This window comes from Crassostrea angulata, chromosome 10 (assembly GCF_025612915.1).
Source record: "Crassostrea angulata isolate pt1a10 chromosome 10, ASM2561291v2, whole genome shotgun sequence".
Lineage (NCBI taxonomy): Eukaryota > Metazoa > Mollusca > Bivalvia > Ostreida > Ostreidae > Magallana > Magallana angulata.
The window spans coordinates 22067199-22085069 of record NC_069120.1 but is presented as its reverse complement, the minus strand read 5'-3'; positions in this window follow the sequence as shown (position 1 = coordinate 22085069).

The window sequence follows — 17871 nt, the reverse complement described above, 5'->3', positions numbered from 1 at the left end:
TATCAGCACTGCAGCTGTCATCACCTGCTCTCTCGAACAAAATGAAAACGGGCATTCTGCAAATTGCTTCTGCATAGAACGCCCGACATATTGGCACTTTTTCAAAGCCTGGAGTTAAGTGCAACTACACACGAAGGCTGGGACTTTGTCACAAAAAGTGACCAAAGTAACACTTGGTGAAAAAGCCCTTGCCACAGGAACAAGTGTCTCAGGCATAAAAATCACACAAAAATCACACACTGCGGTGGGGTTGGTAGTTTCGAATCTCCTATCTCATAATTACTGTGTAACTAAAGAAATTACACCTCTATCTCTCTGTGTGAGAGAGAGAGAGAGAGAGAGAGAGAGAGAGAGAGAGAGAGAGAGAGATGCAAAATAATCAACTCCTCAGCCCTCTTCTTTTTATCTGATAAGGGCATTGCACTTTCCCCTTTTCATTATATGAAATGGATCTACTCTTACAGGACTGAGAGAGAAACTGCGACTCAATAAAGTCAATAACCACATTTGCTATTCATCCTCCAAAATTGTTAGTTTTCATTGAATGCAATTGGCTTGAAATCTATTGTTTGGAGTGTAAACAAAACAACTGACAAGGAAACATTTAAAAGTGACAAATGTTAAATTATAACATCTAATTAAAGCCAACAAATCGTAGAGATTTCATTACCTTTACAGGTTAAATTACCATTTTCTGACATTTTGAATAAATGTCGCAAATTTCTGACGACACCGTTTAACCTCAGTGCACCCTTTTCGTTGTTTTTTTTAAGAAGATTTTTTTTCTTCAAGTTACAAGTTCTCAAATAAAACATATTATTGATATCAAATGTAATTACAATAATAATGATGAAATTTAAAAATTCTAAATTAAAATAAAGAAAAACTAAAAAAAAATAAAATTCTCAGGCACGTAGCATCGGGGGGGGGGGGGGGGGGGCAGGGGGCCCCCACTTTTTTGGGGGAGTATGTAAAAAATTGATATGAAAATTAGAAAATTAGGAGTGAAATGGAAGTTATATACTACGCCCCCGCCCCCCCCCCCCCCCCCCCCCTACGGATTAGGTTTTTGAAGACTTTGGGAAATTATAATTATTTTTTTTTTGTTTGGTAAGATTTTTTGGATGAGTCTGCCCCCCCCCCCCCACTTTCAAAAACGATGCTACGTGCCTGATTCTTAATTCAAAATTTAATTAAAATTACCAAACTATAAAGCCTAAGAAAAACCGGTGCAACAACTTTTGAAAACGCATTTTTACCAATGTAAAAGCAGTAAAATTAACGCATAGTATATGCTATTTAAGAATGAACTTTCTGATGTTTAGATTTTATTTCAGTCAAAAATTTTACCCATTTCTTTTTTTAATTTTGATTTGTTTAAAAAATGTTTCTTAATCTAATGGTTCCTCGACTTCATTTATCAAATTCCAAGAACTCCGTCATCAATCAAGAATAAAGTTACTATGGTCAGATGCTTTGGCATATCTTAACATAACAATAAAATTAAATTTGGGACGAATATTTCATGTAACAAGAAATAATATAATAGTATTAAGATTGTCCAAACTTTGTATCCTTAATGGATAACTGGATAATGAGTTCATAACAGAATCTCGTCCAGCTGCCGGAGAGTGGCATCATAACGAGATTTCGCCTGACTGGTCAAGTACTTTAAAAGAAACATATTGAATTCTTGGCGATTTAATTGAAATTGTCCCTGTGCAACGATACAGCGTAACCAACCAAGGTGATTTCTGGTTACCCAATCACCCACCCCTCATTAGCCCACCCCGTAATTATCGGGTGGAGGAAATCCCAGGCCAAATAAATGTCAAAATCATCAAATAGATACAGTGTTATGAATTATTGATATAATATTGTTTGCCTCGGACCCAATGGCGTTTTTTTATGACAACCCCCTTTCCGCGCTACTGGTCCGCTTTAGAGAGGTATTCATGCAGTGACTGCGAATTTCCGCTCCGTTGCTGGTGGCTAAGCTTTTGAGAAATATAATCACTGACACATTTTATCCCCATATCTCCTCACAAGGTTATAATTATTACACAACATATCGTGACCCTACAATACGCATCATTAACAATGGCAGCATAATACTCTGGCTCGTTCCAATCCATGAACTTTCAGTTAAAATTTCATCAATCCCCAAAATCTATACTTGCAACTGTCTTTATTGGGGTATATGATATATGAAGATATGATTTGAATGCATTTTAATCCTCTACATTTGGCTGGTTTCGGACATCGGATATTTGAGTGGTCGCGGTTTTTTTTCCTCTCAACTTCACAATTTGCGGCTAACGGTGAAATTGAGAGGGAAATGAAACAACAGAACTAATAAAACAGTACATAAACAATGAATCTTTAGGTTGTCTAACTTTCATTTTAAAAATTTAAAATTAAATATCAGCAATTCTAAACAGAAACATGTATAGATAATTCAGGAACACTACAGAAATTGAAAATTGAATACCGAATAATGTTTAAGAAGAGTTCAAATGGTTCCTATATTGTATCTCACTGTTTTATTGTTTAAACACGGAGAAAGAGAAGTGATGCCATTTTTTTCTCTTAATTCTTCAAACCCTCTATAGAATGAAGTACCATAGAGGATATATGGCCCAAAAGTCAATAAGTTTCTGGAATTTAATAGGATGCTCTTTGCAGGTGATATTAACTGAGCAATATCAGGGTTTTATCTCCATTAAGGCACCTAAGATTACAAGATAATGACAAAATGCTATTAAAATGTTACACCAATGAACAGATTTTGTTTCAAGTTGCGTAGAAGTTGAGTTTAACCTTAACCGCTTTTTTGACAATTAAAGTACCAGTATTTCAAATTTAATCCATTACACATATTTTTCTTGAAATTACGACAAAAAATCTGCCCATCATTTCAAATACTAGTAATGCATTAAATTCGACACTTAGATATTTGTTATTAAAAGAAAGGGACAGAAAACAGCTCTCAAAACTTTTTTTTAAATTCCATTAAGCAATATCAAGAATTTAGATAAATTAAGTTTTATCCAAAAATCATAGTACTTTGAGTAACAAAAGATATCCTTAAGCAGCTACTATCCAATATGCTTTTGTATGACTTCGTCAAGTCTAAATTAAACCAATAGGTGAGTTGAACCAACCATTTATTTAGCCCCCCCCCCCCTCCCCCTGCCCTGAGCAAAAATTAATGGTCTGAAAGCATCACGAGTTAAATTCAAAAAATATATCAAAACAAGTCTTTATATGACGCCATTCCTTGCAAATCGATGACGTCCCAAAACGAGCGAAGATTTTTTCGAAAGGACACCTCCTCCAAATACAAATTAAACAACAAACAAACAAAGTCCCTCCCATTCAACAATTTCAATAAAAAAAAAATGTTTCTGCTGCCCTGTTTACTCTTTTGATTCCTCCTCTAGAACTTTTCAGTGGGTATCGTTTGTAGCAGTTTCAAAGAACGGGTCACTACACTGCACAGAGGGTATAAAACACGATGCTATTTAACTTACCATTAGCTTTTTATCTTTACAAGCATAATGGGTGGTGAAGACCAGATTCAACATTTTAAGATAATTATCAATCGTTGTTTTCCAAATTACCGCCAAAGAATATGAGAGAATAAGACCAAGAAAATGGCCTTTGGTTTTATGCGTTCTGTTGAAAACTTTATTTACTTAACATGATTGCATGCAACAGAACGTCAGAATGTGAACAACATGCATTTTTAAGGGGGGGGGGGGGGGGGTTACGGTGTGTGAAATTACGACAAAGACAAAATATTTGTACGCAGTAGTCGTCAGTTTTATAAGAGCTTCACGTGAATTTTACATCAGGCACAATTGCCAGATGTTGTAAATGATCTCATTATTTTTAAAATGTTAATTAATCTTATAAATGCTTCCAAAATTATTCCCTTGAGACATTTTTTCATCTATTTCCCCCATCCTTTACAAAATGAGCAATTAAAGTCAAAACATGATTATATTCAGATGCCCTACAAGATATGTACAGAGATGCCATTACCAAAGTCTTTGTATAGATGAAGATCTGCATATTCTTTAACCATACTTAAAATGTTCATTTTTACAAAAATATGGAGAGAAGACCCTTTACATTGAAAATGGCAATGAAGTCTTTGAAAATAATACCGTTGCCATTTGAAGAGTTTAGAATGACTGCAGATGTTCATATTAATGGTAGAAGTATCTACAACTAACCAATAAAGGCCATTTAAGGTAGTACGAAACACCCCTGAAATTAATTATTTGAAATATTTTCTCAAATACACAAAATAATGACTTAATATTTTGTAAAAATTAATTTCAGTCCATTATCTTAAGAAAAAATATAAATCATACCCATCAATTACTCAAGGCCAAATAAATTTAGGATACAACGCATTTCGAATATTTTGAAACATTCATTTGGATGGTGTTCATATGATTATTGTGCAATTTAGCCTTATATCATTTAAAAATGCGTTGTTGTGTTCTGTTCATAGTAAAGACCTGAAATTTGGACACAACCACCACCAGTGTTGAGGTTTTATGTCAAACAAATTTCAAGGTCATATCAACAGGTCAAAGGTCAAATATGATGACGTCATCTAGGATTTTTATCAATTTATACCTCTGTCAAACATACTTAAACCTTAATTAATCTAAAACCAATGGTTAAATTTTCTTTATTTTGATATATTTTAATTAAAGGGTCATGACAATCAAACTGTTAAATTTTATTCAAATTTGAATTATACATTTTCTTTTTAGATACCGTTAAGTGCTGCAAATTTTCGTCATAAAAGAGTATTCACAAGCACTAGTTTTACATTATATCTCATGAAAAATGATCTTAAGCTACCAGTTAGAATTTATTTCAGTATCTTTAACTAACAAGAAGGTATTCTGTTTAATTAGCAGCACAAATATTTGAAATATCTTGAAAAATAACTAAATGGCATAGAAAATTATAACAATGACTATTACGTTTTACACTCCACTGAAAGGAGGTTCCAATGGTAGGTTTGGGGCAATGTGGGCAAAAATTGTGAGGTCGGATTTTTTTCAAATTTTACGTATTGTAAGATTTTATTCTGAAGAAAAAAATATAAAAATTTCAGAAAAATTGAATTATAGGAAAAATTTTGCTTATCTGTTTTGTACTACCTTAATTCGTTATTCTGATAAATATGCATTACCAATAATAATTTTTGACGGTGGAAAGGCTGCTTGAAGTTTCTATTTTACACTTATCCTTCCTTCCAAAAACGATAACACTAAACTACTCCATGCACTGTCCTTGCGCACTTTTTGAATAACACAAAAGGACACATCTCTTTACATAAGGCATAAGGATAAAAATGGACAAGCATACACACAAACTACAAGTACATGTAATAAGTAATATAGAATAATATTAATGATCCGTAAGTCCTCAGTATTTGCTGACGCATACCTGATACATGTATTAATAAGAAATTGTCTAAACTTTGGAATCCGCATGAGTTCTAATCGATAATCAATTTATCTATAACATTTATCTTTTACCATGTTTTTCATCTTTATTTCAAATTCAATGAAAATGAAAATCGCCGTGATGCCCTGATGATAACGTTTAAGAATTGTGCGACGATGTTTCAAAAACCAAAGTGCCATGATTACGTTTGGATTTAACTCAAAGCCTCTGTACTGATTGAAAATAAAGGTCAGGAAAGGTTTCAATGAAAAAAAAATTATTGGGACCAATTTACAAAGATGAAGTTCAGGATGGACTTAATATTGTTGCATTGAAGTAAATCCCAAGTTAGGTAAATTTGTTTTATTTTAAATTATTTGAATTTATCTCTAACCGTTGACATTTTTCCAAATTCATATTTCACCCCCACATCCCCCCAGTTTTCCGCATAAACACGAAACAATAAAATACTTCCTTCGGTTGTTACTGGGGAAAGGGAGGTAGCGTGCATCTTAATAATTCAGAGGGCTCCATGTCCATTTTAATGAGACGAAAAGAGAATGAAAACTTCGTATAAAGATAAATAAAGTACATATTTTTGAAACTTTTCTTTACTAAATATAGTTTATAACTATAAAATCATCTGATTGTGTTGGGTAAATTGTAAACCACTTTGTTTCCTTACAGTCGAATGCTAGGACATGTATATATCTCGTAGTAATCCTATATTTCTTTACTTTCACTTCACACCCTATACACTATACTTTCCTGAAAACTTCTGTATTAATGAAATCTTCGCCACAGAAAACTGATCGGGAGGAAAGAAGAAACACAGTTTTGAACAAAATCCGCTCTTACTTATTTAGATGTTACTAAGAAGATCATATATGAACGCCCTGTGACACACATAAACGGTACTGTATGCGTCACGTGAGTCTTTGGTAAAAAGAAGATGGGTGAATTAGATAGCGCAAATGCCCATTTGGTTCAGTCTTAAAATACAATTTTAAATTTGTATATTTCCAATTCCGGTTAAAAATTTAATAATATCATAATACATAAGTTTGCAAAAGTGCATTTTTGAACTAAATTCAGTTTTCAGTATTTTAACAAACAATTAGAAAAAGAGATATTGCCATAAGTTTTGGTGGTATCGAACCCACAACCTAAAACCCCTTGTTCTATAAGGTTACATAATGTCTGGTACTCTAACCACCGAATCATTTCAGTCACAACGAATTGAGTTTTTTAAATGCTATACATGTACATGTATACAACTTTGGCCACGCATTTAAAGACTTGTATTATTTTTCTAAAATGTTCATTTGTTGGGATACAATATGATATTTTTGATATATAGTGGGTCATCTTTCCAAGATTTTGTTGATTGAAATCGGTTTTGTTTTCCATTAGACCTTATATAGACTATGAAAAAAATATGGAGCACAGACCACTCCTTTAAATTAAAGACATTGAAATTCTAAAAAATAAAACTTTTCTGATGTTTTGATACACATACGCTAGTTTGAATCAACATATTTTAAACAATGAAAATATTTAAGGGTTACAAATTAATGTTATATGAAATATATATTGTTTTGAATGATTTACCAAAAAAATTATCAGATTTGTTGATATTTTAATTATATACTATCTTATCCGTACTTGTACACGCCTTGTTCACCCATTTTTTTCTTAAAGGTTTTACCTAGTATTTTATAATATCTATACAGCATTGTTGTTTTCTTATATCAGCATCAATACTTCTGAATTGTTGTTTGACAAAATTTTCAATGTTGTTTTCTTGTGTATCTCAACATGAATTGTTGTTGGACAAGATTGTCAACTGTTGTTTTATTGTGTATGTCAACATGAATTGTTGTTGGACAAGATTGTCAACTGTTGTTTTATTGTGTATGTAAACATGAATTGTTGTTGGACAAGATTGTCAATTGTTGTTTTATTGTGTATGTCAACATGAATTGTTGTTGGACAAGATTGTCAACTGTTGTTTTACTGTGTATCTCAACATGAATTGTTGTTGGACAAGATTGTCAACTGTTGTTTAACTATATATCAGCTTGAATCATTATTTAACAAGATCGTCAACTGTTGTTGATGTGCATTATTGTTTTCTCTTTAAGTGAGTCTTAATAATTGCTTTACTCGGTATTTAAATAATGTTGAAAAAAATGTTTTTACTCATTATTTCTTTTTAGTTATCAGTATATGATGTTATTTTAACTAAGGTATCGTTTTACCGGGTATCTCTCTGTAAAATATACTTGAGTTTGCTCGGTTTGAAGTTTTGTTTTTACTCGGTACTTCAGAGAAAAGTTGCTTTACTCTGAGTCCCAGTTTACAATATGTTTTTCTCCGTATCTGGGTGTGATATATCATTTTTACTAGGTATTTTTATGCGAGGAATTGTTACTTGGTATCTCAGTGTAAAGTATAGTATTACTCGGTATTTCAGTGTATAGTATTGTTTTACTCAGATCTTAGCAAATATATCCTTTTTACTCGAAGTATTTTTACTTGGTACCTACATGTATTTCTGAAGTATTGTTTTACTCGGTATTTCTGTTTAAAGCCGTAAATTTAAATATGTTTTACTCGGTATCTCAGTGTAAAGTATTGTTTAACTCGGTAATTCAGTGTGAAGTATTGTTTTTTTCCCCTGTAACTCAGTGTAGAGTATCTTTTCGATTTCTAAATGTTAATTATCGTTTTAGTAACTTGTATCTTGGTTTTGAAAACTAGTTTTACTTAGTGTCTCATTCTGAAGTATGATTTTACTCGCTATCTCCGGGAAAACAATTTTATTCTCGGTATCTCAATGTGAAGTTTCGATCGTTTTCGTCGTATCTCAATGTGAGGTATTGTTCTACTCTGTATCTCAGTGTAAATAATAGTTTTTACACAGTTTCTCAGTTTGAAGTATTATTACCCGGTATTTCTGTGCGAATTACCATTTTTACTCTGTATCTCAGTATGAAGTATAGTTTTACGCGGTATCTCAATTAAGGTATTTTTTTTTACTTTGTTTCGTAGTGTGAAGTAAAGTGTATATTTGGAACTTAGAATCTCAATGAAAAGTATATACTCGACATATCAGAGTGAATTAACGTTTTGGTTGTATCTCAACGTTAAGTATTGGTTTTACTGGTATCTTAGTGTGAGGATTGTTTAACTCGGTAGTTCATTGTGGAAAATTGTTTTACTCAGTATTTTAGTTTCAAGTATTTGACTCGGTATTTCAGAGTTAAGTATTGTTATACTCAGTAGCTCAGTGTGAAACATTAATGTTTTTCTCAGAATCCCGGAGAGAATTATATTTTTTACTCGGTATCTCAGTTTTAAACATTGTTTTACTCGGTATCTTAGTTGAAAGTAATTGTTTCTCGGTATCGCAATCTGAAGTATTGTTTTTACCCAGTTTCCCATTTAAAATATTGTTTTACTTTGTATCTCAGTCTGAAGTATATATTTTAATTTATATCTCAGTGTGATGTATTTATTTGATTTACTCGGTATCCCGCTGTATAGTTTTGTTTTACTGAGTTTCTAAATCTGAAGGACTGTTTTTACCCAGTACCTCATTGTTAGTTATCTTTTTTCTTCTTCGATATCTCAGTATTGAGTTTTATTATTGCTTAATTAAATTAGTGTTTGAATATAATTGTTTTAATCCGTATCTCAATATGAAATGTTTTTACTCTGAACTGTGCTGGGATTTTTTTTAACTGTTTATCTCAATTGTACGAAAGAAAAATAGGGCCACACAAAAATATTTTTATCTCGTTGTTACGAGTTAATTATCTCGTTATTACGAGAAAATATATCGTAATAACGAGAAAAGATATTGTTAAAACGAGTTAATTAGCTCGTTATTCCGAGAAAAGATATCGTTATTACGACTCGTTAATATGAGAAAAGATCTCGTTATTACGACTTAATTATCACGTATATCGAAATGTTTTCGTTAATACGATAAAAAATCTTCGTAATAACGAGAAAAGATAACGTTATTATGAGGAAGAAATTTCGTTATTACGAGTTAATTATCTCGTTATTACGAGTTAATTATCTCGTTATTACGAGAAAAGATCTCGTAATTATGAGAAAAGATTTTTATGTGGAGTATATGAACTACAGCAATGTCTTTTATTATACACATACTTAGCATAATCATCGTTTTTAGGCATACACAAACGTTGATATAAAATCGGACCATGCAGTTTTTAAGAAATTTCAGAAGAAGGGTCAAAGCAGGTTGATTAATGAATTAATTGAACTATTTATCAATCAGAAGGATAAATATAATTTGTTTTTAGACTCCAAAATGTCAATATACAAAATCAATTATTTTCAATATACATATAGGTTTATAAAACAATTCGGGTAAATTCTGTATATCCATGATTGAAACTATATAGTCATTAAAGTCATCTGCAACAAATAGAATTGTGTTTTTACTACTAGGACTACCTGGTATTTACTTCGGAGTGGGATAATAATGTATAAGATAAAAAGTAGAATTACATGAAGTCCTTTCCACCTGTTCATATAAGATAAGATGGCAAATCCGATCACTTTATATAAAAATTATTGAATACTGGCCGTTGTTATTTAAAAATTAATCAAAATTGAATTAATGTTTCTGGAAAGAATAAGATAGAGTGAACCAGACGACTTGAAGGTCTTTTCAGAACGCACGATTATATATAAATCTTTTCTCGTAATAACAATATCATATCTTTTCTCGTAATTACGAGATAATCAACTCAAGATAACGATATTTTTTCTCGTAATCTCGAGATAATTGACTCGTTATAACGAGATCTTTTCTCGTAAAAACGAGATAATCAACTCTTGATAACGAGATCTTTTCTCGTTATTACGAGATAACTAACTCGTTATTACAAGGTATAACTATATCGTAATAACGAGATAATTAACTTGTAATAACAAGATCATTTCTCGTAATTTCGAGATAATCAACTCGTAAAAACGAGATATTTTCTCGTTATTACGAAATAACTAACTCGTTATAACGAGATCTTTTCTCGTAAAGATGAGATAATCAACTCATGATAACGAGATCTTCTCCCGTAATTACGAAATCTTTTCTCGTAATTACGAGATAATCAACTCGTAATATCGAGATATTTTCTCGTAATTATGAGATAATTAACTCGTTATAGCGAGTTAATTAACTCGTATTACAAGATCTTTTATCGTAATAACGAGAGAATAAACTCGTTATAACGAGACTTTTTCTCGTAATTACAAGTAAAAGTACTTTTTATGTGGCCATATTCGTCTTTCGTGTGCTTTATTCTTTTATACATTATATCAATGTGCAATACTTGGTATCTTAGCTTATTTTGGTCTGAAATTCACTTTTATACTCTACACGAATCAAGCTTATAACGCAAAGACCGCCGGTTTAAGTCCCGCTGTGGTCACTTGATGTTGAGTGGTGCGTCCTAACATAAGGCACTATCTACATTACTCTCTACATTTTTTTGAGTCCACCTGAAACACGCTGGGAGTTAACCTGCGACATAGAATGTAATCGATAAATAATCGAATATCTCAACTTGTGAAATCTTGGTTACATATTATGTACTCACAGAGTATCTTTTTAAAAGTATATTTAAAAAAGTTCACTTAGTGGCACAAAAGATTTGAAAACGAAAAGTACATTGTATCTTGATATAACGAGAACAAGTCTCGCAATACGAGATAATTGTCTCGATATAACGAGTAAATATCTAGTTGTTACGAAGAAAAAAAAAAGATCTCGATACAATTATCTAGTAATTACGACAATAGATATGGTTATTGTAAGAAAATTTCTCAAAAATACAAGGTTTAACTCGTCCTTTAAAAAAAAACTTGGTTTGAAAAAATAATTCTAGATTTTTTACCATTTTTTTTCTTTGAATTGGATTGTTAACATCGCTTTAAGGTTTCATTTTTTTTTTAAGTCAACATTTGTATCAAAATCTGTGTCATAATGATTGAGAGGCACATTTATTCATTATAGAAATTGAAATATTTTGTTTCCCATTTCCATTTATTTTGATCAGTGACTACGCTATTTGTATGCTTATTTTTAATTGTCAAAATAAAAAAAAGTATTAACTCGACTCATAGTTTTTTATTGATATTTTCTAAATACTGCTCTTTATTTACGAAAGACGAATATTGGCATATAAAAAACCCAATCATTTATCTGGTTATTAATAAAAAAGAATACCTTCTAATTATGTCGTAAAACGAGATTTTCGTCTCCTTATTGCGAGATAACGTTCTAACAGTTATCTTATTGTACATAGTTTTTCATATATGGTCGAATCTGCAAGGTGATAGTCTCTCAAATCCAATGTCATTATCAAAAAATTAAATCTTACAAGATTCCAACTCGTGCCTCTTATACCACCACTCCAAAACGTAATAATTGAATAAAATGTTTATAAAGTAAATATTTCCAAAATGAATGAATCTGCCACACAATAATCATTTTTATACCGATTTTGATACACATGTAGATATATTTGTTATGATTGTGATGCAAACAATCCTATTTTAGCAAAACGAAGCAATTAATGGTTCAATATCTGTTCTACAAAATAAAGAGCCAGATCTCATAATTTCAAGACATTTTCCCATAATAAAGACATTTTTTTTCTCGAAATAAAAAGATAATTCTCGGGATTATGAGATGATTTCTCTTTATAAAAAATTATTATAAGATGTTTTTTGTATGTACGAGTTAACAATTATGGCACTATTCGTCTTTTGTATAATTACAAATAATAAAAATCTGTTCGATTACAGACTAGTTTCAATTACTTTAAATCGTAATCATTACAATTGATTACATTCACTCAATAACGATTATATCATGTCTGGTCCAAGCGTGAATTATTACTAAAATACGCATTTCGTGTTCATAGTTGACATATTTCTTTAATGTTTGAAATTAATTTGTTGACAAGTAAAACGTAACTAAGTACAGAAATCAGAATTGTATACAACGAAAACAAAACTACTCTTGCACAATATGCAGCAAACTTCAAATCACTTTCAAATCACCCTATATCCGCTTTCATTCTTTCCGAGTCAGCTTAACTTACATTCAAAATTTTCAATTCTGTATTGTAACTCTGCCTCAGCTGAAGGCACGTCAGTTATTTTTAAGGCTTTTAAAAAAAATTATTTTCATTAAAAATGTCTAATTTAATGAGAATTGATAAATATAATAGTTATCAATTTTATCGAGGTTTTAAAGGAAAACCAAAGTTCAAATAAAAAAATATTGATTTTGTCAACGTTTTGTATTTTTCCTAGGATGTTCGCTAGGTAACTAGTACCTTCATACACACGAAGCCTACCGAAGATAGCAGTTTATTTCTGTTAAGCTGTTCTATGCGATTATGTGAAAAATTGCCAAAAGGGGAGATGAATGATTTAAAACTGTACGTCTATTTTCATTTTAGCCACAAATAGGCTGAAATCTAAAATTTTGGCATTTGCAAATATTCAAATATAATAAGACAATTTACTAGTATATTTTCATTAATTGTTCACAGAATTTTTTCCGTTCATTAGTGACTAAATCAAACTAATTACTTTTAGTTTCATGGCAAGTCTTACTTATACTTACTACATGTAGTACGCATTACGATATCATAATATACATTTATATGTATGCAATCAATTTTATGTAGATTTTTAAATTTAAAAAAGGATTCTTTAATGGATATTTTTTTCATGCAAAGCATGTACAGGAAATATTTGATTCTACTGATAGCTACAAATCTGCATTTATTGTCTTTAAAAAGATAAAAATTAGGAAATAACTCTAGAAGTAAGATGAATGAGATACAAATACAACATACTGATTTAAATACAAAGATACTAAACAAATAATGCGCCAATGACTTGCCATGAACCTCTGTTATGGTTTCTTTCAGAAGCAATGATTTATCGCATGAATATAGGTATTAAAATACAAATTAGCCTTTTGGTCCTAATTTTGACATTACGCACGTGTAAACCAGCAGTAATTTAATGAATTCTACTCTTCACATTGCAGCACGCGACGTGGCACATTTCCATTACACGAACCCATACGGGACCCGCACAAATTGTTACTGCAAAAACTAGCCAAGTTTACGTTGCAAAGACGACGAAGAGCAAACGCGACCCCCACATACATTCCCTTTATTTAAAGAGCGACTCGTGCTAGAGGCGCGTGAAGGCGAAGATTAGCCATAAAAGGAAGGTTATTATGAAAATAACGGTCTGAAAAGACGCAAAGGATTGGGTAACCTTCTCGAAGGAGTTGCATAACTCATTAGTCAAAGAGCTGTTGTTGGTCGCGTGGCGCTACGGTAGATAGCGGCGACGGATACAGTGAGGCTAAGAACTGAGTAGCAGGTACCCGAGACCCACTCTGTGGGGATCACATTTCTGCACGTGTAATTATTTAACATACGTGCATATCGGAACACTGTTTTTTCTTTTGCTTGAGAATTGAAATCAAGACGTCAAACGTCAAAGTGAGATACATATCGATGTTTACAGAGTGAATCAAAAGAGGCTATCTGAAATCACAACAAATGAATCGGATAGATCGTTTTATGAACGTCCCCTTGATCAAATGGTATTTAACTAATCCATCTTTTGTCATCTAAAGATATTAAACAGAACAGATCAACCGGAACACGGTACAGACCCTGAACTGACTATTCAAGGGAAGAAACAAGGAATATCCCTTTGCCAAGATAGCTTTATTCCCATCTCTAAGCTGCAACGTTCTGAAAATAAAATGGATGTAAAAAATGTAGTTTCATTCAAATTACACTCCAATTTTTGTATAATTAACGTCATAACAATCCCTCTGTATCGGGTTACGCTTTGCATTGTGAGAGTTATGATGGGGGTGAATCCCTCAAAGGTTTACCTTTCACGCCCTCCTGCTAACGGTACAGGTAAATCAATGCTTTTAAAAACCACTTGTTCCTCAAACAGTATCAAATGGAACTGATATCTTTAAGATATTTTTTTGTCCTTTGTCGGAAAAATTTATGAAGCCTTGTTGCATTTTCTAGTAGACTGAAACATTTATTGTTTAGGTCCTGCAGGTCCATCTGTTTCATAAGGGGACCTGTCTAACATGCAGACATGCAAACGCTATTGAAGGATTTTCGTTATTAATGGATATGAAATGCTTTTCTCTTGATATTTCATTTTCTTCTCGGAAAAGGTAAAAAAAAAAAAAGCGAAATACATTCACTTTTAAAATAATTAAGTGCAAAGACGCTTCAGTTTTGGGGAAACCTCTTCAAATGTCTTCAGACATTTAGAATAAATGTATAAAGGTTGTGTATGTAAGTAGTCATTTGATTATGTACATGTATATCTATAATCTTTATACATAGATTATATTAAATTTGGTGGTTGCAAGAAATTCTACCACAATCAAGTAGCGGTAACACAAAAGAGGGGATGAATATCCGCAAATTGTGTCACCACAAACGATTCAATTCACACGAAAGCACTAGGTTTTCGTTAAGTTAAATGTCGCTGAACAATTGAAGTTTTAATAGAAATATCATCAAACCAGATGCACGTGCGGTGTCTCCGCTGTAGCTGTCGTTCAAGTCATCAAGGTCAACTCGCGCGAAATGTTTGACCACGCGCTGTGAAAACATTGACGGCATAAAGCACTGAGCACTTCTTTCACTGCACAATTTGATACACATTATAAATTCATAATTAAACATTCGTTTTGACATTGGAAATCGCTTGTATAAAATTACGCCTGTCGCGCGTTCTATTTGATATTCATTTTGAAAATTCAATCGAACGGTGTCTAATAAAGTGAGGCCTTTTTCAAGTTGGATGATTATTATTAGAGAGTAAGCAAGTGTTGCGTAAAATATACATGTGTTTGGATTCAAAAAGATTGGGGGGATTAAAGTAAATGAAAAAAAAATTATCTACAGAAAGAATATCGATAAAACATGCTTTTGAATAAAAAGAAAATGTGCGAGCCACGCAAAAATGTGCCTTTGGAATGGAAGTCTTTTAAGAAAAAGGAACGTATTTCTAAAGCATGTCCAGATGCCCAGTTATCGACGTCCGATTAACCAACTTTAGGCTTTTAAATCCTAATTCTGATGAAGTCGTGAAGAGGCGAAAGATAAACCGTTTTCAAAGCAATTTTTAATCATCTATTTTAAATTCAGTGATTGGATTGTCAATGCGTTACGACAGATTTACACTGCAGAGGGGATTCAGTATGCTCGCATTTAAACTTCAACACCGCTTTGTCCAAAGCAAATGTCAAAATAAATCAAATCGTTCAGTTTAATTTTACCAAATTAATTAGGCTACTAGTAAACATGCAGTTATTACTACGTATCCGATATTTAAGGCGTTATAACTTATAAGAAAATCGAATATGCCTTCATCAAAATAAAAAAGAAGTTACATATAAACTATTTGTTTCTCTTTTAAAACAATTTTTCGACAAAAAATCAAAAAATGTCGTAAGGACTTTTAATATCAAATGATAAATGCCGTTTCTCAATCGTTTCGGTTCGGAAATCATCTCGACTGGTTTGATGTGGTTTGTGGCGAATACAAGTAAAGCTTAAAATTTCGCTTGTACTTCTTTTTCTTTCAGCAAAACACACTTAAAACTACACTAGCTGGAAAAATATGAAAGAAAACAAAACTCAGATAAAAAAAAAACATGTGTGAATTCGAAGATTTAAAGAATAAACGCTCTGCAAAACTATGAGGAAAAACAAAACTCAGATAAAAAATATTTAAATCGGTGAAATCGAAGATTTAAAAAATATAAAATTTGGTTATACGGTTTTTGCCACATCTAGTTTCAAAGTGAATACCAGGTGGTCAATTTATTCCATAGTGCGGGGGTCCGCTGGCTTTTCTTACTCTCTCCCATTCATCGCCTCATTAGCATACAGAAATTTAAATGTTTAGGAGGGTCTTTTTTGTGTCCTCTCTCATAAATCGGGATCTGTTGATGCACAGTATTAAATGACTTTGTTTGCAGTGGCGGCCCCGTTCGATTCAACATTGCATATGGACAATTGCAATATGTTTATTTATTTCAATATCAAAGCAACCTCGTGCATGACTTAGTAATAATTGACGGATTTTTGACTCTACAGAGCATTAAAAGACTGAGGAGGGGTGTTTGATATTGCAATATTTACTGGACAAACACTTATAGCATGTTTTACATGTGTCTCCATCCCCTTTAAGAAATTTTTAACTACATTGAAGCGTGGTTCTCTTAAGTTTACACACAATAACGCATCCTTGGAATTCAAGGCAGATTTCAATGATTAAGTAACTTTGTCCTAAAATATTAAATTTTAGGATTATTTATTTTGCATTTATAGAGAACATTTCATTGTTCTGTCTACATTCATATATATTAAAAAAAATGCACGTATCAATATAAAAAGGAAGGCTAGAAAAAAAGAGAGAAAAGAGCGATGGATACAGATACGATGTGACCCTCATCCCCGATCCTCTTCAAATGCAAGTGGAATTGTCAGCTGATATGCATAACTAGAATTCTATTAATTAAATTTTGAATTAACATATAGATTCTTTCATATTTCGTTGATGACTTATCAGAATTGCCATGAGAGAGAGAGAGAGAGAGAGAGAGAGAGAGAGAGAGAGAGAGAGAGAGAGAGAGAGAGAGCAATTGGATATGCATGTATATAAATATAATTCATATGCCAAACAAATACAATTTTGCTTCTCGAAAGAAGGCTGATAAACATATGTACTGAAATATATATCAGTACATCTGTTCTTAAATCCCCATCTTTAATAGTTCACTACTGCTAATAACTCAGTGAAACAATTTCATCGGTTAATTGAAGAAAACGATTAAAAAAATATCAATTAAGAAAAGAAGGGAATCAATACAAAATTAAATTTCCTTATTGAGCAAATGTATCTATTTAGAAATTTTCACCCAGAACAAGGGGGCTAATTTAAGACTTGTTTCGTTGTAATTACAGAGAAGTGAAGTCGCTATCATCATTGCACAAGAGGAAATAAAACAGTAGTTAAAAGGATCCCCGTCAAACCATCCTCCCGCATGTGGCCATATGGTGTATCAAATGAAATGTCACCTAGACGTTATACGTACTCATTGCTCACCATATCAAACCTGCGAGTGTTTAACAAAATGCCCGTATAATCAGAATTCTACAATTTAAAAAAAAAAGTTTTTTGAAAAAAAAGTAAAAGCCCAGAGAATGGGAGGATGAAAAGACATGCACGCAGACGCGCCATCGCCTACCCGCAACTTGACACTGT